Source organism: Gracilinanus agilis, chromosome 6 (genome assembly GCF_016433145.1).
Source record: "Gracilinanus agilis isolate LMUSP501 chromosome 6, AgileGrace, whole genome shotgun sequence".
Classification (NCBI taxonomy): Eukaryota; Metazoa; Chordata; class Mammalia; order Didelphimorphia; family Didelphidae; genus Gracilinanus; species Gracilinanus agilis.
This window is the reverse complement of record NC_058135.1, coordinates 280595050-280612637: the sequence shown is the minus strand read 5'-3', so window position 1 is coordinate 280612637 and position 17588 is coordinate 280595050. Positions and strand designations below refer to the sequence as shown.

At 35.9% G+C, this 17588-nt stretch overlaps 1 pseudogene; it reads right to left on the bottom strand.

The window, feature by feature from the left end:
* Positions 1-9114: 9114 nt before the first annotated feature.
* LOC123252945 lies at positions 9115-16246 on the bottom strand (annotated as a pseudogene).
* Positions 16247-17588: the final 1342 nt, after the last annotated feature.

The window sequence follows — 17588 nt, the reverse complement described above, 5'->3', positions numbered from 1 at the left end:
ACATTTTGCTACCTCATTCTGTATCAGTTCATAGGTCAGCCCATGTTTCTCTGAATTCTTCATATTTATAATTTCTTATGACATAGTAACATTCCATTGCATACCTTGCTCAGTCATTCCTCAGTCTTTGGGCTTCTGTGCTATTATCAATTCATTTTTTTTTTTATTATTCCTGTTGACTCCCAGAGGAGCATAGGGCCGCAACCATCTCACACCAACGGGCTTTGTTCTGGGCAATTTCCCCCAGCTGGGCCCATGTCATTCCAACAGTTTTTGTCTTGGTCGTCAGAAGATTCATCGACAAACTGGCTTCCCAAAGGATGGTCTCTGTGGGAGAGCAATCTTCCAGACTAGGCAATCGTTGATTAAATTATCAATTCATTACTACTCCAAAAAGTATTTCAATGAGTATTTTGATCTTTTGTTCTATCTTTGACCTCCTGTAGCTTCTGCCTTACAATGGGATTTCTGGGGCAATGCACACTTCACTGGACCAATTCCCAGCTCTACCACTAGTAGATTACCATACCTGACTTTCCACCATTATTGATTGTTTCCATCTTTTGCCTTTATTACCAATTTTATGTGTCATGGTTCACTTTGGCAATCTGATGACGTCTATACACTCCTTAAAATAGTGTTTTATTGCCTACATTCATATTTGAAGGCAATGCTAAATTTTAGTTAGAGATTAATGAAAATTTAATTTTTCCTCAACTAAGTTCATAGACTTCCTGAAATCTGTTCACTGAATCCACATCAAGAATATATGCCATAGGGGGCAGATGGGTAGCTCAGTGGATTGAGAGTCAGACCTAGAGAGAGGAGGTTCTAGGTTCAAATCTGGCCTCAGACACTTCCCAGCTGTGTGACCCTGGGCAAGTCACTTGACCCCCATTGCCTACCCTTACCACTCTTCCACCTAGGAGCCAATACACAGAAGTTAAGGGCTTAAAAAAAAAAAAAAGAATATATGCCATAAATAGAATTGTGGAAGTTACTTGATCTGGTTTTCTACCTCTATTTGCTATTCATATGATGGCTTTAATAGAAAATGACATACTTGGCCCCAAAGAAGAAATATAAGGAGATACTCCTTTGCAGAAATAGGGGTACGTATGTATAGATAATACATCTAATAGGCTTTTGCAACCTCTTGATTGATTTTTGTTTCCATTTTTTTCTTTTATGCTCTATGGCAGTGATGGGAAAACTACGGCCCCCTGAAATGTTCTATCCGGCCACATGACATTATTCCTAATCTGATGAATACAAAGAGTAGGATACAATACAATGAAACTTCTAAAGAGTTGCCTTAGAAACAGACTGACAGATGAGCATTTCCTTTCCTTTGGCCCCCTCTTTAAAATGTTTGCCCATCAATGCTCTGTGGGATGGCTCTCAGGGAAAGAATAGGGAGAGATAAACAGGGTGAAATGTAGGTGATATAAAAGCAAAAGATTTCAATAAAATATATATACAATTTAAAAGACCTTTTAATCTCAATAATAATTAGCATTTACATAGAACTTTAAGGTGTACAGAGTCTCTTACAAATATCTTATTTTATTATCACAGTAGCCTTGGTAGATAGGTATTATTATTCTTATTCTTATTTTATAGATTACAGATTAGGAAACCAAATAAAAAAAAAAGACTTTTCCAATAGAATATAAAATCCTTGAGGTATGGGACAACAGGAAAGAAGTGATTTGGCCAGTGATCACAGAGCAAGTAAATATCAGAGGTTGGATTTGAAATCAGTTTTCCTGATTTCAGGCTCAGTGCTCAATACAATGTCTCACCTAGGAGTCTCTCTATGCTTATGATTTGGAGAATTTTAAGCAGAAATATGTATTTTACTTTGCCAAATGCTTTTTGTTCATACATTGATTTAATTATGTTTGGAGTGTTTTTGTTGTTATGTGATTGTTATTTTCCTAATGTTAAATGTTCATCCTTGACATAAATCCAACTTAATCAGAGTGAATAATTTTTGGACATATTTCATAGGATTTTATTTAAATGTGTTAAAGTCAATATTTTCCTTTATTTGTTTTTATTTCCAGTTTAACATATTATTGCCATACTCGTTAATAAAAGGAATTTGATAGATAATTTTTCTTCTCAATTTTTAAGAACAATTTATGTAGTATGGATATTACTCATATTTCAAATACCTAATAGAATTCACACATAAATTCATGTTTCCTAGATGTCCCCCTCCCATCTTTGATCATTTCCTTGTAGTTAGTTCAGTTCCTTTTTTGTAAATGAATTGATATCTTTTATGAATTTTGCTATTTTGTGGGTTTTTAATGTAATTTTCCATTTCTTTTAAATTCTCACTTATGCTTTCATGTATTTAGATTCTAATAATTTCTTTTGTTTTTCCTCATTAATCTTTCTATCACATTAGTTAAAGTTTTATCAATTGTTAAAAGTATTTCAAAGAACTAGTTTTTAGGTCTTTTGAAACAACTTTTTGGCCTTTTGTTTTCATTTTATATATTTGTACTCTCATCAAGATTTCTTCTTTGGGGCATATTGTGGGTTTGTTTATGTATTTTTTCTCTTAATTGTTATTGATTGCACATTTGATACATTATGGTCTTTGTTTTTTTAACATTTCAGCATTATCTCAAAAGTTTTGGTGGGTCATTTCAACATAATCATTCTCTTTCTCATAATTATCATTTCTATCCTCACCTGCAGTTTATTACTATCTCTATTTGTATTAGTGTCTTTTGCTTGTATTCTTTGTTTTCATTACTTTTTTATTGAATTGTGTTCTTTTTAAAATGATATTTTAGTGGTTTTGCATTCTTACATATAATTTGTCCTCAAAAAAAATCACTGATTTTTTTAATTTATCATGAGGTACTTAGCAATATGTATATTCTTTAATATTCCCATTTAGAAGATGCCATAAGTATTTCAGTTCTGATTCCTCTGACAGTATGTTAAAGTCTATATTTTCTCCTTATTTACTGTTGAATTAAATTTGCCTATAACTTAGAGAGAAACATTAAAGTTTCATAATTATTGTTATTATCTTTTTAGATTTGAATTAAATTTTCCTATATAAATTTGAATACCCTAACATTTTAGAGCAAATATATTTAATATTAACATTGATTCATTGTCAACTTCCTTTAAGAATACTGCACTTTTCCTTTTTTTAGAACTTTTGAAATAACATAGTTTTGAATTTATTGGAGAGCATATTATAACTTCAATGTTACTAAATTTCTGTTATGCTAATAAGTTTTATTCTTATTTCTATTTTTTAAATTGTCAAGTCTTTTTTTATATATGATTCTTACACAAAACACATTTTTGGGTTTTGTTTTCATATTCATTTTGTAATGATCTTTTTTGTTAGATTTTTTAATCCATTAACATTTTAAAATTATGATTGCTAGTTTTAGGTTTTTCCTATTTACTTAATTTTTATTGGTTTTTATTCCCACTCACATTTTTGGTTTCTACAATTAGTTTTTCTTACAGCACTTTGCATATCATTCTAAATATCTTACTACCACACCCTCTGTCTATGTATACTTCTAACTACTGTGATAATGCTAAAAAATTTTTTTGAATTACAAATATCATCTTTCCATATAGAAATAATAACAACTCAACCTCATTGAGGCCTTAATTCTTTTTTCTTATTTATCATTTTATGCTTCTCTTGAATTTTGTATTTGGACATAACATTTTCTGTTTAAGCACTCTGAAGCAGATTTTGTCCCGTGGGTTCTACTCTCCTCCCTAATTCCTATTTATCTACCTCATTGCATATTCTTTGAATTTATTTACATTCTTAATCTCTCTTTCTTCAAGTCATCTTTTCCTCCAACCTTTTTCTCTTTTTTCCTTATCTCAGAAAAGGTAATCTCCATATGTGAAATTCCCCAAAATGAAACCCATTATAAGATCCCTATCTCATAGTGAATATGTTTATATCTTCTCCCATGAGAATATTCATTAGTGAAATCCTCTATTTTTCCCTTCTGAAGAAATACCCTCCCCCCCCCCATTAATAGTATGCCCACATCATCCCTTCCATTGCCTTCATCTAATTTTGTCCCACTCTCACACACATATATATTGCAGGAATAATAATATTCACTTTATTTTTCATCTATTGATGTCATAAATATACATAAATCTTTTCCTTCAAATTCTTATCCCTTCTATCCAATTATAGAAACTTTTTATTCTATTATTCCTTCCCACAAATTATATTAATTCACTTAGAGATCAGAAGACTTAATCAATCAAAAATTAATTCAATTCTTCAAGTTTTTCTTTTCCTGATTTATTAAGTTCCTATTAAAATTCTTACCCCCATTGGTCCTTTTTTGTTCCTTGGCAATCCTACTTTCTTCTTTCCTTCATATTATATGTTTTTCTCTTTTTTCCAAGAAAAAACTTACCAATATGACAACTTATTTCATATATTTTTGATAATTATACATGTTTGTCTTTCTTGTACTTCTGTTGTTTGGTATTCTTGCAATATGAATATTTGGGGAATCTCTGTGGAAAAAATAGATGGCAGGAATTCTTCATATGCCCCTCCGATTGAAATTCTTTCTTCATTGATGGTTAGATTCAGGTTTTTAAGATATGTCTATTGAGGTTGCAGATTGAATTTCTTTATATTTTAGAATGTGATAATGAGATTAAATCTACCTTGCCCATTCTCAAATCTAATCACCAAAAGTGTAAACAATTCCACTTAACTCACAAGTTGGGAGGTCTGTGACCCACCTGTGCTAGAGTGAGTGATGAATCAGAATTTACTGACTGCCTCCTGGGCAACCCTAAGAAAAGCATCTGTTGTGATTGGATACATAAACTAGGACAAAGGCACAGGAAGTGATGCTAAAGAAGCCCCTTTAAAAGAGAGCTCAGTGAGTTCAGCTGGGTTCCTCTCATTCATGTCTTGGATCTGAAGGACCTCTTCTTGTTTGTGTGGTCTTAGAGAATTTTCTGAAGTCATCTTGGCCTCTGTTGATATGTAAAATGATGGTTGTGGACTAAATGATCTGTAAACCCCTTCTGTGCCATAATCTTTGTGAACTTTTTGCAATCCCATGCTCCTTTTGGAAATGACTTTAATGGAAAAAAATTTAAATAGCCTCCAATTCTACTCCATCTCATTTTTTATTTGTCTCATTCTCTTTGGCAATCACACTGATTGGTCTTCTTGATTTTTTAAAAGTCCCTACAGGGAGTGGGTCACTAGGAGAACAACTTTCAGATTGTGGAGGAAGCATCATTGACATTGGAATCCATGAAACTGCGGGGCCTTTTCCAGCTCAGGCCTTGGGTCTGCTCTTCCATCCCAGAGATCTGAGGAAAGGAAGTAGAGTGAGAAAATTCTCAAAGGGCCCTTAAAGATACCTGACTTTTCCTCCAAGATTTTCTTTGGAGGTTCCCTCTGGAGGTTTTCCAGAACTGAAAGAATTCCTGGGAGAGGTTGTTGTTGATAAGGAAAATAAACAAACAGATGGCTTGGTTAAATATCTTTATGAAGAAATCAAGGATAGTTATGGGATGAGTCTTAAGAGAGCAAATGTCATCCTTACCAAAAAGAATGTTCACTAGGGCAGCTGGGTAGCTCAGTGGATTGAGAGTCAGGCCTAGAGACAGGAGGTCCTGGATTCAAATATGGCCTCAGATACTTCCCAGCTGAGTGGCCCTGGGCAAGTCACTTGACCCCCATTGCCCACCCTTACCACTCTTCCACCTAGGAGCCAATACACAGAAGTTAAGGGTTTAAAAAAATAAAAAGTTATGGGTTTAAAAAAAAAAGAAGACTGTTCAGGGAGGAAATGAGGTGTGCTGGATTTGGAGTGAGGAAAGAGGAGACTTAGGACTGAATATTATCTTTGGTATCTCTTAGTTGTGTAACCTTAAGGAAGTCAGTTTCCTTTTCATTGCCCAAGTTTCTCCTTTGTTTCAAAGTTTCAAATACCTACTCTGTGTAAACACTATGCTGGGGGCTAGAAATATAAATATGAAACACTGCTTGCCCTAAAGCAGCTTATAATCCACTTGATGACTTTGCTATCCCTTCCAGCTCTAAATCTCAGTGTTCCAAGCTAGGGAAGAATGGTATCTGTGCAATGTCAAGTTAATAATTTAATATGGTGGAAAACTATCTCTTACCTTTATCCAAGTGCCCATCATGCTCTTCCTATGAAAGAGCTCCCCAAACCAATAGACCTATTGTTGGTATATATTGCAAAATAATTAAAACCCTCATGCTAAAGCAAATTCTCAGGTGACCCAAAGGATAATTAGAAACAAAGCAGAACACTAGAACAGGCTCCATGGTAATTAAAAGAATTCTGGGCAATGGAGCTATTAGTTGGCATTCCCAGAAGCATTTTATTGCTAGGATAAAATATTCCATGGCTAATATCACCAGAGAGAATGTGATTTTCTCATGTAGGCACTGGAGGGCACTCTATCCATTTTTTCTGATCACAGAGGTAAGAAATTCTATTCAGAGCTAAGAACCTAAAGAACCAAAGAACTGCAAAAGACCTCCAAATGTCAAAACAGCAAGAGACCTTGGAACAAAGAAAGTTAAAGTAAGAAAATACATGAATACATTTGATATATAATGTGAAAAGGACCTCTTAAGCTAGAATATGGAGCTAGGAAAGACTTTAGAAAACATTTAGTCCAGCCTTTTCATTTTAAATTAAAGGAAACTGAGCAAGGAATTTCCCTAGTGTCACTCAGTAAGTTTTAGAAAAGCTAGGATTACAAATCAAGTGTAGAGTCTCAAACCAGTGCTTTTTCCAGTATTTGTTATTGAGAGAAGTCAATAGTTTCCTGCATTCTATGCAATCTAAGGCACTTGGTTTCTCAGTTTCTTCATCTGTAAATTGTTAAAGATTAGACTTTGAGGAATTCTAAAGCCTCTTTTTATTCTGAATCAATTGTAATGTGCTCCTAATTCTAAAACGAGGTGAATATCAGAACTCATATTTTGAAAAGTCAAAAACCAGAAGAAAATTTCTCCATTCCACTGAGTATGAGCAAAACCACATCAAAAAAAATTGTAAGGTTATAGAGGAAGGAAATGGAATGTCTTGTTAGAGGGATTGGCTACTATGTCAGTTTGACTGGAGGGAGAATTAATGTTCAATAAGATTGGAAATGTATGGGAGATTCAAATTGTGAAATGTTTACAAGCCAAGCTAAGGATTTTCTATTTTATCATAGAGGCAAGAAGCCATGGGATATTTTTTGGTAGGGGACTCAGCAAATAAATCATTTTCTTCCTTCCTATTTTTCTCTCAACACAGCAATAAATGTGGGAAGAAATGAAACTTCATGCTTGATCTGCAAGGAATCTCAGATCACCCTGAGCTGAAGGCTATCCATTTTTTTTATATTCCTCAGAATCTATCTCATGACTTTGCTCTGGAAACTGAGCCTTATTATCCTCATCAGGACTGACTCTCATCTTCTTTCTCACAGGTACTTCTTCCTCATTTTCCCATCCTTCATAGACATCTGCTACTCTTCCTCTATTGATGCAAGAAAATGCTCTCCAACTTCTTCCCGGGAGGGAAAAAAAAAAAAAAAAAAAAAGCATTTCCTCCTTACCTGTGCCATTCAGTATTTTTGCTGTGAGCTGAATGGAAGGAGTTGAGTGCCACCTCCTGGCCTTCATGGCATATGACCACTATTTTGCTGTTTGCTGCCCATCAAAGTACTCTACCATCATACATCAGCCTATCTGTGGGAAGATGGTGGCTAGCGCCTCTGTGGCTGGAATGCTAAGTAGTCTAATTCAAACAGCTGGGTTCTATTTCCATTTCTGAGGGTCAAATACGATCAGATATTTTTTCTAGGAGATGCCTCAGATCATTTATTAGTCAAATATTGGTGGTGGTCATTTTCTTTATATTGTTTTCATTCTTATCTTCATGTCTTATGGCTCTATCAGAGTCTATCCTGAAAATGCCCTCCACCAAAGGAGGTGTGAAGGTCCTCAACAAGCTGTGCCCTCACCTAACTGCTATGATCTCTTCTCCGGCACTGGCCTCTGCATATCTGCACCCCAAAGCTGTCATTCTTGGCAACTGGACAATGTTCTGTCTGTCTTCTAAGTAATGCTTGTCCCTGTGATGTATTTTAGCCTCAGGAATAAAGAGATCAAACACTGAAGAGCCTGATGAAAAGGGAAAGTCTGCCTGAAAAATTATTCTTTATTATCATTCATTTAGAATGATCTTAACACTAATTTTGCAAGATGAAGGCCTCTGATAACATTGGTACCGGCAAGACCCAATGTGGAAACTCCTTAGTCTTACAGAGATAGGATTTGAGAGGTTGGTGATGGGGCACACAGCTAATATGACAAAGAGAACTTAACCTCTGAGCCTCCTAAGGCCTAGGCCAACCCTCCATCTTTGGCACTAAATTTCATTTTATCAAAAATTCACAGACTTTTCAGTGACAACTTTGTGAGTAGGAAATCAAGTCATAAATGGATTTCTGACTAGGTTAATCATTAAGTGAAAGTGAGTAATGGCAGATGCTGAGTGTTGGACTGCAGTCTTTGAAATTAATCTTAATAAAAAGGCCTTCCTATATTGTTATTATTATGCATTCATAATCACAATCACACACTTTCTCAGGGATTCTGACCAGGGTTTTCATCTGTATAAGAAAGAAACTTACTCCTCTTACCCAGATTGACTATTTCTCTATAGCTTGGAGTCTTAGAGAGTTGGTAAGACACAGAGAAGTGAAAAGACTTCCCCTGCTTCTGCAGTTAGCATATATCAAAAGAAGGACTTCAAAGCAGGTAGTCCTGACTTTGAGGATAGCTCCTTTCTTGTGGTGCCATTTTAAAAGAGATTTACTCTCCAGAACAAGAATTGCATTTCCACTTATTTATAATACTGAAAAAGTACAATGTTGTTCACTTCTCTCCCTCTGCACATGTTCAAGTATTCAGAATGTTCAGATTTCCATAGTAGCTTAAATGTTCTAAACTACTACAGCCATGGCTATAAATGGGAGTCCTTCCAATTTTGGAAAGTTGCATGGCATGGTTTTTTTCCTCTGGTGCCTTCACTCAACCTCTTCAGTGGTGGGTCTAGAAAAAGCACCTCCAGATGGGGCTGCTCCACCTCCTGAGAACCAAGCATGCATGGCTCCTAGCATGCTCCTTCCATTCCAGAACAGCTTAGTAATGACGGAGTTAGAGATCTTTTTAGATTCTTCCTGTTGATGCTCAGATTCTTCCTTTCCAGCAGTCTGGTTCTTATCAAGTCTTGTGATTACTTCATTACAAATGTCAATGATCTTCTATTTGTCTTAATCACCAATTTTCTTTTGTAGCTTCCCAATTTGTACAGTAGCCTTCATGTTGAAAACATAAGATTCAGTTGACAAAAACTGATGGGAAAACTGGAAAATAGTATGTGGAAACTAGGTATAGACCAATACCTCACACCCTATGCAGGAAGCCATCAAAGCCATGATGCTTAGCACAACTCATCACCAGCTCTGAAAAGCCAGCACAGCAGGTTGTCAGGAGGATGGAAATTCCACACTCAGTTTACCCTATGTGATTCTTTATACACTGACATTCACTTCCATTGAAACTATTGCAATCAGTATCCTTATTCAATCCCAAGGAGACACAGAAAAACAGTATAGGTTCATGGTAAGAACAACCACAGTCACAGACCACTCAATATCCCAAAATAAACCCCCACAATACAGAAACTTCCCCTAGAAGTCACTTCACAACAAACCAGCATATAGTGAGTTAATGTTAAAAATTTTAAATCTCTAACTCAGATTCCCATACACAGGCGCCTGCAAGAACAGGCCAGAACAGTCTCCAAGTTCTTCTCCCCCCCCCCCTTTCCAGATCTGATTTGGTACAATAATTTAATATAAGAGAACAATGAATGAAATATGAAGAAATTGTCTCCCATGAAAAGGCCTGTATGTTCTTACCACTGTAGCCCAAGATATACGTCAAACACACCTAACACATTGTTTCCAAAGATAAGATGTATGGTGGGAATGGAATTCATGCCAACATTGATGTAATCTTAAGAAAAATGACATAAAAAGTAAAATCAGCAGATGGCACTTCAGATCAGCCACTGCAAACCTACTGGGACTGTGGCTCTTCTTACTCCGTTTTTGCTCAATTATCCCACCCCCAAGGGGAACTGGACTGCTGGTAATCCCCCTTCTACCACCCCCCCAGCAGAGAATAAGATTTCTTTTAACCAATTAAATTATCTTAGAGTTTAAGACATTTAGAAACTAAGATGTTATTTTCTGAATTTCTCAAATGCCTCTGTCTGTCTTCCCCATTCGTCCAGAATGAATGAAGAAGAGAGAGAGAGATTTATTTTCCCCCAACATGTAACCCTCCCATTGTGATCACAAACAAACAACATATAACACACAGATTGATCAAGGACACACTTCCTGGGCATATCACACACACTCTGACAAATATAAAACATCAATTATATAAGCTAGATTTTTCTTTTCATCCTGGCAAAAGATCAATTGTTATAATTCATATCTCCATGACTAAAGAATTCTGTGAAAAGAATGAGTCAGAAAAGGGTTAACTCTTAGCAAGGAGCTGGCTGACATATGATGATGAATTTCATTTCTTAATTACCTTTTTTCATGCTTCAATAGATATTCTAAAATAAATACATGTCTACTTCTGCACTTTTCTATGAAGTGGGGCTCTGATACCTGCCTGAATAATTCCAGGTATGCCACATTGCTGGAAAGATTGATTTAACTAAGTGAAAATTGTTAAAACTTTTTTTACATTGTCTAGGGTTATTACTAATTGGGCTTTCCAAAGGGGAAAGAAAAAACTATGACAGAACTGGTTTTTCTAGCTGAAGCAAAGAGAGAGAGTAGCCAGTCACTTCTGAAAGGGGGGGGGGAGAAAGGAAAACTTTCTGATCACTTTAAATTTGCCATTGCTGAGAGATTGCCTCATCTATGAAGTAGTCATAAATCTATCTTCCTAGAGAGAGAAAAATACCTGGGGGGGGGGGAAGGGGGCCTCTGGGGTTGCTCATATCTCTGAATAATGATTAACTCCTGTTTGCTGTGCTTAATTATTTCAATAATTAGTTTTCTTTCCTTTGATTCACTATGTTCCATATGGTGCTGTTATCTTGAAAGTTCTGACTTACCCACCCCTAACCCACGCTCACTGGTGGGTAGCCTGCAGAATCCTTGGGTGAGATCTCCAATTGTCCATAGGGATGCATTCTCAGCTTTTCTTTGGAGGTTTGGGGGTCTAGCCTCTCCAAGAATCCCTGGACTTGGGCACCACTCTGCTAGGGGTAGAAGGGGGGCTACCAGCAGTCCAGTTCCCCTTAGGGGTGGGATAACTGAGCAAAAATGGAGTGAGAAGAGCCAGAGACCCAGTAGGTTTGCAGTGGCTGATCTGTAGTGCCATCTGCTGATTTTACTTTTTATGTCATTTTTCTCAAGATTACATCAATGTTGGCATGAATTCCATTCCCACCATACATCTTATCTTTGGAGACAATGTGTTAGGTGTGTTTGACGTATCTCTTGGGCTACAGTGGTGAGAACATACAGGCCTTTTCATGGGAGACAATTTCTTCATATTACATTCATTGTTCTTTTATATTAAATTATTGTACCAAATCAGATCTGGAAATTGGGCGGGGGGGGGGGGGGGAGAACTTGGAGACTGTTCTGGCCTGTTCTTGCAGGCACCTGTGTGTGGGAATCTGAGTTAGAGATTTAAAATTTTTAACATTAACTCGCTATATGCTGGTTTTTGTGAAGTGACTTCTAGGGGAAGTTTCTGTATTGTGGGGGTTTATTTTGGGATATTGAGTGGTCTGTGACTGTGGTTGTTCTTACCATGAACCTGTATTGTTTTTCTGTGTCTCCCTGGGGTTGAATAAGGATACTGATTGCAATAGTTTCAATGGAAGTGAATGTCAGTATAAAAAGAATCACATAGGGTAAACTGAGTGTGGAATTTCCATCCTCCTGACAACCTGCTGTGCTGGCTTTTCAGAGCTAGTGATGAGCTGTGCTAAACGTCATGGCTTTGATGGCTTCCTGCAACCCTATATCAAGATAAGGTCCAAATGGATATATAATTTAGACAAAAGGATTAATACTATAAGTAAATTAGGGGAACATAGAATAGTTTACCTGTAAGATATATGGAGAAGGGAAAGATTTATGACCAAATAAGAAATAGAGACCATTATAAGATATTAAATGAATAATTTTGATTATGTTAAATTTAAAAGGTTTTGTATAAACAAAACCAATGCAACCAAGATCAGAAGGGAAGCAACAAAGTGGGGAGAGGGGATTTTATAACATATTTCTCTGATAAAAGTAATTTCTTTAGTATATAAAGAACTAAGTCAAATTTATAAGAGTACAACCCATTTTCTAGTTGACAAAATGGTCAAAGGATATGAACAAGCAATTTTCAGATGAAGAAATCAAAGCTATCAATATTCACATGAAAAAATGTTATAAATCACTTTTGATTAAAGAAATGCAAATTAAAACCACTCTGAGGTACCACCACCTCACACTTATCAGGTTGGCCAATATGATAGTAAAGTGATAAATGTTGGAGGGGATGTGACAAAATTGGGACACAAATGCATTGTTGGTGGAGTTTTGAACTGATTCAGCCATTCTAGAAAGTGATTTGGAATTATACTCGAAAGGCTATAAAACAATGCATACCCTTTGATCCAGTAATACCACTACTAGATCTGCATTACAGAGATCCAAAAAGAGGTGAGTAAAGGACCACCTTTTCAAAAATATTTATAGTGACCTTTATTATGTTGGCAAAGAATTAGAAATTGAAGGGATGTCCATCAGTTGGGGAATGACTAGACAAACTAGGGTATATGATGATGATGATGGATACTATTATGCTGTAAGAAATGATGAACATTATTTCAGTAAGATCTAGAAAGACCTACATGAACTGAGGCATCACAAAATAAGCAGAACCAGGAGGACTTCATACACAGTAACAGTAATACTGTGTAATGATCAACTGTGAAAAACTTAGCTATACAATGAGAAAAAGTCTCAGCAATACAATGATCCGGGACAATTAGAGGGGCTTAAGACAAAGAATGCTATCCATCTCCAGAGAAAAACTGTTGGAATCGAAATGTAGATCAAAGCATATGATTTTTCACATAATTTGGGGTTTGGTTTTTATATGATTATTCTATTACAAAAATGAACAATATGGAAATTTTTCCCACAAAACCAAACCAAATTGCTTACAAGCTCTAGGAAGGGGGAAAGAAAGAAGGCAGGAAGACAATTTGGGTGATATAATTTCAGAAAACTTAAGTGGAAATTTGTTATTACATGTAATTGTTAAAATATTTTTACCAAAAAAAATAAAGTACCTGAATATAGAGGTCCAGTTCTATGTTACCAAGGGTTTTGAGTGGCATTTTATGGCATTGGATTGAAAAGAACAGAAACAGAGTATTGAGAACAGCCAGAGAGTGGTTAGTCCATAGCTGCTCCGAAGAACCATCTCTGAGCCTTCTTTATTTATATCATTTCCAAGAGAATCATTTCTCATAGAGTCTAATGGGGTTTTACAGCTGCACAGTCAAGTCAAAGTTACAGAATTATGTCATGATTAGTATATGGTTTTACAAAGTACAATAAAGTTATAGTTTGTATAGTTACTCAAGGTAAAAGTTACCTCATATAGATTAGACCTGGAATAGAACAAGATTCAAGACTGGGAATGAGCCCCATTATTATCTGAAAGTTATTTCTGGGAAGAGTTACTATATTTTAAAGATATCCTTATGAATGGGTCTTTAACTTCATTGGGATGAATGCTGTCTAGCTTTGACCTTGACTGTCTGAAAGTGGACTCATAGTCTGGCAGCTTAATTTCTACCTTTTCGTCTTGAAGAGAAAAACTATTAACTTCTTAACTGCTGGTTTGCAAAGAACTTAAAACTTTCCTTAAAAAATTTTGATTATACTGCTTTCCAATAATAAAAGGTATGGATCATAAAAGGAATCAAAGAGAGGAGTTTCAGATTTTTATCTTAGATAACTCATCCTGTCTGCATCCTGACTCGCAGGGCAGTAAGGTAAAAAAACATGGCCTTGCCAGACTGTCTTGATCTTTTGATGGGGTTCAGATAAAAATATCTATTTGAGACTCTGTTTCTCCCAGTTGCTTCCAACATCTAAAACTTGGGGTGGAAAAAAGAAAAATATAAGATTCAAGAAAATTTTTGGAAGATAATTTTGTCTCTCGAGTTCTCATCTTCAGTCTTGTATTTCTCAGCCTCTCAGACCATAAACCCAATGTCTCCTTTGCTAAGATGACCTTTGTCATTGATGATGATAATCTTATTCTCCATGCCTGTGATCTTCACAGCATTTCTGCCATTCTCATTAATAACAAATCTGAGGACTACCCATGGGGAAACAGGGATTACTGTGAGCTCAAACTTTTACCAAGCAGATCATTATCTTTTGTCATTACTTTCTTCCCTTCATAAACTTGAATAAGCATATTAGACTTGTTGTCTGATTATGGGGTAAAGGTCTGTGTTTGTGAAGTTGGAGGTACTGCATTTGGTCAGAACTTTCATAACTCCACCAGCAGTTTAAATTCCAAGGGAATGAGGAGTGACACACAACAGCAGCAAGCCCTGCACGTTCTCAGATTTGTCTCCAGATTTGTCTCCAGATAAAATAACCTGGATACGTGCACCATAGACAATAATCTCATCAGGATTGAAGGACTTGGTGAGCTCTTTGTAAAAGAGAAAGTTCTGTAGAAGTTTCTGGATTTGGGGAATTCAAGTGGAACACCCCACTAAGACAATGTCATGAAGCTGTGATTTATTGATTTGTTTTTAAATTTTTATGTCCTGCTTTGACTTTCATTTATTTTTAAAATTAATGTAGAAATGATTTTACAATTATTTTCTGATATTATGCAATTCAAATTCTCTTCCTTTCTCCCTCCCATCCTCCATGAGATGGTAAGTAATTTGTTATAAGTAAAACCAGTACTTTCATGCAATACATATTTCCATATTCCCTTACCATGACATAAGACACATCACTTCTAGTGATTAATTAAAATTAAAAATTCATCAAGGAAATAAAGTGAAAGATGGCATGCTTTGATCTGTAACTGAATCTATGATTTATCTACCTTGGCATCTCTTAGGGCCTTTTCCATAAGGTCTAGCATGCCACAGAAGAGGTCAGAACTCAGGTCTTCCAAGTGAGCCTGAGTGACAGAGGTGTAGAAGTTGGTACCTTCATAGAGGGAATCACTATCAGCACTAGCCTGGGTACTGGAAGAGAGAGTGTGATTTGCTTGTTCACAAGAGATATACAAATGGCATTTATTCCTTTTGTTCTCACTGATGTCCTTTTGCTTTTATTAAATCTCAGCAATGAAATGATTGACCATGTGGTTATCAAAGTCCTCCCAACGCAGGGGAGAGACCTCAGCCATGGACTTGACTTCAAAGGTACCATCTTCAACTATAAGAATGGAGACATAAAAAGTACCACCTCCAAGATCAAAGATCAATGTATTTCTCTCATCACCAACCTTTTTGTCCAAGCCATAAGCAATAGCAGCAGCAGTTGGTTCACTGATGTTTCAGAGCACACTGAGAACAGCATTGGTTCCAGCATCTTTGGTGGCCTAACACTGGGTACCATTTAAGTAGAATGGTATTATGGGGACAACATTTGTGATAATCTTCCAAACATAAACTTCAACAATTTCTTTCATCTTGATCAAGTTCATAGAAGATACTTGTTCTGGACAGAAACTTTTAGTTTCCCCTTTGTAATCCACTTAGACCTTGGGCCTGCCTGCATCATTTATCACCATGAAGTGCCAGTGCTTCATGTCTGACTGTACAACTGCATCACCAAATATGCAAGGAATCAGACATCTGGCATCAAAGACAGTGTTGGTGGGATTGATTTCCAACTTGATTCTTTGCAGCATTACCAATTAAATAGTCTGTGTTGGTAAAGATGGCAAAGCTTGTGGAGTGGTCTTCTTTCCTTAATCATTAGTAATAATCTCCACTTTCCCGTGTTGGAAGACTCCCACTCAGGAACAAGTGGCACCAAAATCAGTGCCAACTGTATGTTCCTTTGTTATGGTTGCTAGGTGATTTGGGGACATAGCTGACCTCTGTGAAGCAAGAAGGGCTGCTGCTGTCCTAAGTAGCTAAAGATACCTTCTAATCTCTTAACCATAATAACTGGCTATCAACAGTAATTTACATAATTTTTAAAGATGATTTATATGTGAGATGTGACTTAAAAGAGAACCTGGAAGACTTTGAAATTTAGAAAAAGAGAGGAATCAATCATTTAGTGAGAGTGAGGGATATCAGAAGGATATCCTAGTTGTTGCTCCATCTTCAAAATAACCTAAAGAATTAAAAGAAACATGCAGTTCATTGGGTGGACCCTCCATGGGTGATTTGAATAAATATTTCATTTTGCAAAAGTCATACAGATTATAGGCAAATATCATTTGATGACATCACTCATAACAGCACAAATCTTTCAAAGTAATTCATATGTATATGGAATTGTGTGCTTTTCAAAACAACAACCCTAAGAATCAGATAATACATCTATGTCTACTCCCATTCAACAAATGAGGAAACTAAGATACAGAAGAGAGAAGTAATTTGTCTATGGTCATGTAGATAATATACTCTTATTCAGTCACTTCACTCTAAGTCCAGTTTCTTCATCTTTAGAATGAAGATAATAGCACTTGTTATATCTACCTTTGTTGTGAAGCTCAAATTAGATCAATCAATCTATTTCCCCTTTCAGCAAGAATAAAGAAAATCTTTTTCTCTTCTTTCTCTCTCCAATTCCTAAGGAAAGATCTGTAAGTAAAATGAATCCCAGAAAATGAGTGAAAGTTTAGTATTCAGGGTGGATGAAAGGAAACAGAATGAACTTGCCCTATCTTAGTCTGGCCTCTGAGATCTAGACAACAGAAGTACCCAGAGAACAAAAGAATGACTTTGACTTGGTCTGTGGTTTCCCCCACCCCCACCCCCAGTATGGGATATATAGAACTCAGTTCCTAAAGCTGCAGCACCAAAATTTAATTAACAACTTTCTCCTCCCCTCAAAAAAGTGTTTGAAATCAGGCATGTTTGAGACAAAACTACTTCAAAATACATACAATCAGACCCTTAAAGAAAAGATCAGGTTATCTAAAAGAACATTTAGAATTTCTAAAAGAAATTAGACAAGCATTTTTAAAGAGTCTGAGTTGGCATTGTAAAAAGAAATAAGAATTATGGAGGAAAGATTTAGAATAGTTTAATCAACAGCTTACCATGAGATGAAAATTTTTACTCTGGTAATAAGCTTCCCAAAATTAGAATGGAACAAATAGAAGTCAATGACTTCAGGAGACAACAATTATTAAAACAAATTCAAAAGAATGAGAAAATAAACAAAAA